A 6,729-nucleotide genomic window follows, 5' to 3' on the forward strand; every position below is an offset into this window, starting at 1 on the left:
TTCTGGATTTCTCATTGAAGATGACGTCACGGCTCCGCCTACACTGCGTTACTATAGTAACTACCCCAGTTCCTAAACTGTAATGGAAGCGCAGCATGAAGTGAGTCGGCCCTGTTAAGGCCCAACGTGGCCAAGCCGTACCGAGCCGTACCGAGTGTGGCCGAGGCCGACCGTGTAGTGGAAATGCGCCATAAGTTTCTTTACTGCGATCATTAAAGAACAGGTTAGATTATCAGATAACATAAAAACTGGATCCTCTTCAGGTCAGGTTACAGCAGAAACTCTTACTTTGTGTCTGAGGGTCCAGGTTCATTACTGAAGGCTGGAGGATTATCTTTAGACCAGTCACTCTTCAGAGACAGACAGCTGGAGACTGAAGATGTGTCCTCTTCCTCATCTTTAAAACCACTCATCTTCTCCAGTCTGAGAGATAAACCAGTAACACTGCAGACACACACACACACACACACACACACACACACACACACACACACACACACACACACACACACACACACACACACACCACACACACACACACACACACACACACACACACCTTTTTATTACTGAAATTAAGAGCTTCATATATTTTATATAAATATTTTTAATGTGGCCAATTGAGCAGATAGTATTACACTGGAAAACTAGAACAAACCTTTTTAGTGAAACAATAATGAAGATTGTTTAGAAAATTCAGCAGTTTTATTTAAAAACCATGAGTAGGACACACCTTTTTGGTGCTGATTTTATATGAATATTTTAATGACATTTTAGCTGAAGCCACTCTCACAAAATCACAAGTGTAAAAATGTAAAAACACTTGTTTACTCCTGTTAGCCACAGATCAACACACACACATGCTGTGTATCATCATATTATTTAATGTAATGTAATTTAATATAATGTCGGTCTGTTACCTGCTGTTATGTTAGGGTCAGATCTCTGATCACCACGTGTTCATTAGGAGGTGTCTCCCCCTGCTGGAAACACACAGGAACAACACGTGGTAAATACACACAATATGTTCTCAGTTAAAGGTAGGGTAGGTAAGTTTGAGAAACCGGCTCGAGATACACTTTTTGTTGTATTCCATGGAATGCTCTTAACATCCCGATAGCAATGAAAGTGCTTTGACAAAAAATCCATTAAAAAATATCATCTGTGGAAGCCGTAATACTGTAAAAAGCACGACCAATCATCTGAGCCGGCCCGGCTAAAATAACTGGATGGCCTACCTGCCTGTCAGCCTTCCATCTGTGCTCAAACTTATCTCGTGCCCTCATTGGTCATGTGCGCGTTCGTGTGTGTTGGAGGAGGGGCTCTGTAAGGAAGTGGCAGATTTTCTCCGGTTGTGTATTTCCAAATTCTAGCGATCTCGAGCTGGTTTCTCAAACTTACCTACCCTACCTTTAATGAACATTTCTCTAAAGCTTCACTTCATTAAATGCTTTAATATTACCAGTGGCCGACTGTAACTAAGTATATTTCCTCAAGTACTGTATGTTGTTTTTGTTTAATCCAATACATCTCAGAGGGAAAAATTGCACTTATTACTGACTACATTTATCGAACACATGGTTTCATCTAAATAACAAATGATCATTATTTCATTACAAATACAATGTTGGAGACATGTCTAGAAAGGGAGAACAGATTTATGTTTTAGAAATCATTTGCTTCTTTCCACCCCTGAGATTTTCCTGGTGACCTTTGGAGGGGGCCGACCCTTAGGTTGAGAACCTCTGGACTAAACTATCTAACTTTATATTAAGGAGTAAAAAAGCTGCTCTAAGATTAAAGCGTTTGTATTAATAATGTCAGAAATTATGACACACACACACACACACACACACACACACACACACACACACACACACACACACACACACACACACACACACACACACACACACACACACACACACACACACACACACACACACACACACACACACACACACACACACACACACACACACACACACACACACACACACACACACACACACACACACACACACACACACACACACACACACACACACACACACACCTCCTTCATAATGCGCCTTCTCCTCGTTTTCCCAGCATTCACTGGATTATCCGTAAATCATACAAACAAAACCAAAACGTTGATTTATCTGTTTTCCCGTTTTGGTTTAAAAACTGAAAAACGTGGTTTTTTGGTTTTCCGAAAAACAAAAAAACAACACCGGTTCTTTTTTAAACTTTGTTAATATGTTTTGGATGCATATTGTTCTAGTATTTGTTCAGGCTGTTACATACAATTAGCCTCTGTTGCTACCTGCTGGTGGTGAGTAACTATTTAAATCAGTTCAAATTGACAACCGGTCCGCGATTTTTTTTTAATGTATCTGCCGGTCCTCGGCACAATAAAGGTTGGGAACCCCTGCTCTAAACACCTCCTTTTTATATTTATTTTATTTACATAATCTTTTTGGTTGGTTATTATTTTCTTTTATATTAAATGTTTAACTAGCACCTGTTCCAGATTTGTAAGCATACCTGTCACACACACACACACACACACACACACACACACACACACACACACACACACACACACACACACACACACACACACACACACACACACACACACACACACACACACACACACACACACACACACACACACACACACACACACACACACACACACACACACACACACCAGGGGTGTCAAACTCAATTTCATCGCGGGCCACATTAGAATGATGGTTGCACTCAAAGGGTGTTAACTTAAAGACTATATAAATATACATAGATACATATATATATAATACATGGGCGTCGCAGCCATTATATGAGGGTGGGACAAGTCCCCCCCACTTTTTCAAATGATTAGTTTAGACCCCCCCACTTTTACTATGCGGAAAGTCCGTGAATCGGTCTATCCACTCGCCGCACTTTGTAGAGCGCTGTGTCAGTGCTTCACTATCAAATGAAATCCATTCCACTTGCTTATTGAGAGAATGCCCAAATCAATGAAACTCCGTACCATGTTTTCACTGCTACTTTGTACCAAGGCAGATTCTCACATAGCGCGCGCATGTTCACGGAGTGTTGTCATAGTTGGACAGCTCAGATCTGTTGTATGAAGCGATGCCGGTAGCGGAGGTAAGGCACACACACCAAATGTTCAGGAAATGGTTAATACAGCGAAAATCAAAGCTGACAATTTCTTGGTTTGATATGTTTTCTCCCCCAGACAACATGGACATAAGAACATTTTTTTCAAAGAAGAGGAAAGTAATGCCCCTTTCACACCAACGCAACTCCGGTTCAAGCTCCGTGCTAGAGCTTTTCTGGTTCAGAACCGGTTCTTCGGTTTAGCGCCAGCTCTTTTCACACCGCTCAGAGCCCGACTGGTGCTGCCGCTGCTGCGTCATGACGTCACAGTTTACGTCGCTGAGTTTCTCCCCAACGCCGGAGCTCACCTCACAACAACAACGGGCCGGGGACTGCGTTGCTTTTAATCATACGAAGCCAGATTAAATTAAATAACGACTTCTCCAACCTTATACTTTTCTCCAGAGTGCCGTGGTTCATTGTTTATTAATGTGTTTCAGCGGCATTTACCGACCGCTGCAGTGCTGGCTGCTCTTCAACGGGAGTGTATTCTCCCGTTAGCTCCGGGTTAGCTCACACGGCTCTAAAGTATTCACTGTCTGACTGTCACACAAGCAGCTGATACATATCCCCAGTTCCCCTTAAGTGAATGTGTGTCAGTCTGAATTGACGCTGTTTGGTGTCAGTCTGAATTGACGCTGTTTGGCATCACAACGCTGTTATGAAAGTTTCTCTGGTATAACATGGGTGATGTTAGCATAGCAACCGAAGCTAAACTGACTAAGCAGTTTTCTACAGGCACTTTTTACCGACGTATTTTTCATTATGATTCTACTTGTGATAGTCGGACATGACAACCTGTGCAGCCCATGTATTGATTCCATCCGATAGCTGCTATAATAACAAACAAAACGTCTGCCTGCTCTCCACAATGATCAATAACAGCGAACGGATGGTCAAAGTAAGGTACAAATAAACAGAATCACACGAAGCCTGGTTAGTGTTGCCTGACTTTATAAAGTGTGTTTTTTTTTACAAGTGTGTGGTTGCGTTCTAGTCACTTTGCTCAGCACTACTGCTTGTTACAACTTTTATTTGCCGTACTCGCCTTAAGTGTTAGCTCAGGTTAATCTCGCCCCCCTCCGACGTAAGCGTGACGTATGCTGTTCTTGCTTCTAGACGGACAACTTTTTGGTGCTCGAAACGAACCGGATTCCGGAGCTTAGAGGCTGCTCCGCTGCGGTGTGAACAGGAAAACCCGGTGCTTTTCAAGCACCAGCACCGAACCGGCCCTGAAACACCGTTGGTGTGAAAGGGGTATAAGTCATCAGCTGGTAGCAGTTAATCAGTTAACAGTGATGGCGGCGTCTCACTTCTGGAGAGGAGTTTCGTCTTACTTTAGAGTCAGTTGTATTTACATTCAGTATGACTTGTTATGATTCAATGTGAAAGAGTATACTGCTCAATAAATAATTATCACTTCACCACCTCTCTTGACATCTAGGCACTTGAGAGTGAGTCAGAGGCAGAATACAGGGACAGGAGAGGTCCATTGCTGAGGTGAGTGATGAAAGGGAAATGACAGTTGAGAGTAAATTGGGATGTGGACTCTCATCCCAGGATTTTAAGGAAATCAGTGGGGATATTGAACAGGAAACATTTCAGTCAAGGGGCATCATATCACCAATATAGACAGAAGAGCAACATTTATTTGAACATTTAAGTCAATGCTACCATTCCTAGGTGAACTTAACATCCGTATGGAGTCAGATCAGTCTCAATATTAATAAATGCTCACAGAAGGATTCACAAATGTATTTTGCGATTTATATATAAATGACTCTACACAACAATATCTCTCAATGCACTCACAAATATTTATTGTTGTATATAAATGTACAAAAAATGGGCATTTAAACTGCTTTTTATTAATTCAAAGACAGCTCTGAATTAATAACCAAATATGTTTCCTTTCTTTACTACTGGATTAAATTACAAAATGTACCCATCATTTTCCTCATGCTAGTATAGCCACATAAAAGTATCAAACCACCTGTTAAAATGCACCAGAATACAGGAAATCTATTTTTTTTTTCATCCCCCGTTAAAAATGTCCCCCCCACATTCAGGATGCTTCCTACGCCCATGATATAATATATATAAAATAATGTATTATTTTACAATATTTCCTCTGCATTAGATTATTATCAGATAGGGTAATAACTTCATAATTAACTACGTCTGAAAGCAGAAGTCTAGGGCACATAATTACAAGTAATTGCAAGTCTCTTCAGTGCGCATCTCACAAAATGAGATGCATTGTGGGACATGTAGTTTATGGGAAACGTGCTCCTGTAAAGCAGCACGTAACCTTATAATAAACGTATTATATTATTTGCAAGCTCTTGTGGGCCACATAAAATGAAGTGGCGGGCTGTGAGTTTGACACCCCTGATCTAAACCATCATAATAATAAACTTGGTTAAAATACATCAAATCAGTCAGACTTCAGACAGGCCGCTCTCCATTTTGACTGCGCTGGGCTGTCACATGTTATGTTGCTTTGATGAATCAGAAAACAGGAAATAAAACAAGTTTACAACACTTGTAGAAGTCTCATTGGACTCTAGGACGCTGTTGTTCTGACATCCAGTAAAACAGAGTAAATAATGTGTTAGAAAGCAGAGCCTGGTGTTAACACTCACCCTGTTGTCCTCCTGCTCCGTAGAGCTGTAAAATGGCGTTTGGCACTCTGACAAGTCTGACAAGTCTGACTTCATACTTTCACTTTCAACTTCCCTCCCTCCCTGTCTGCAGCCCCCCCTTCTCTGTTTCATAACCAGCCTCATCAGCTGAACAAGTTCACATATGTTCAGTGAGATACAAATAAAGCTAAAAACAAGCTCAACAAAGTTATTGAAATAAATATATTAAAACAGTGTGAAAATAAACCAGTACAAGTAAACATGCTGTCTTTAAAACCTCACTTAAGTTAAAGTGTGTAGGTATTTAAGTACTCTAGTGTTAACATCACATTAAATTGTTCCCTATTATATATATAGTATATATATATATATATATATATATTTGTTTCTGGATTAATAACCCTGCTGCATGTATTGCATATATTACTGTATTTTTCCCAGAATATGAATGGCGTTTTTTGTTACTGGCACCAGGGAGCCATTGCATGTTCAAATGCAGACTGTTTGCAGTCAGTATAGAAACCTTGTCCGATCTAGACAGATTAACGTACAGATAAAAAGATACATTATATTTAAATGTTTTTGAGTTGCAGTACTTGAGTAAATGTACTTGTAATCACCTTGACCACTAGAGGTCGGTGTTACATCAGTTTCTGCATTTAATCACAAACATCCATATGTGCCTTTTCTGTCCTGAAGAGGAATACACAGGAGCGAGAAGTACAGATTGAGTAAAAGTAGAAATACTCAGACCTTGTACTTGAGTAAAAGTAGAAGTAGGCCTACTCAGATATTGTAGTAAACGTAGAAGAACTCAGATCTTGTACTTGAGTAAAAGTAGAAGTACCAGAGTGTAGGAATACTCTGTTATAAAAGGAAAGCATGAAACATTAATGGCAACACATTCCCCACAATAATCCCCATTTCC

General features: G+C 40.5%; 1 long non-coding RNA gene across 1 annotated transcript; it reads right to left on the bottom strand.

Annotated features, from left to right (window-relative positions):
* Nucleotides 1-405: 405 nt before the first annotated feature.
* On the bottom strand, nt 406-5,862 carry LOC117491195. The gene is made up of 3 exons (XR_004556749.1): nt 5,802-5,862; nt 921-983; nt 406-444 (listed from the first exon to the last, which is right to left on the bottom strand). It is a non-coding gene; the product is annotated as an uncharacterized LOC117491195 (long non-coding RNA).
* Between the last annotated feature and the right edge of the window lie 867 nt (nt 5,863-6,729).

This window comes from Trematomus bernacchii, unplaced genomic scaffold (assembly GCF_902827165.1).
Source record: "Trematomus bernacchii unplaced genomic scaffold, fTreBer1.1, whole genome shotgun sequence".
In the NCBI taxonomy this organism is placed as follows: Eukaryota; Metazoa; Chordata; class Actinopteri; order Perciformes; family Nototheniidae; genus Trematomus; species Trematomus bernacchii.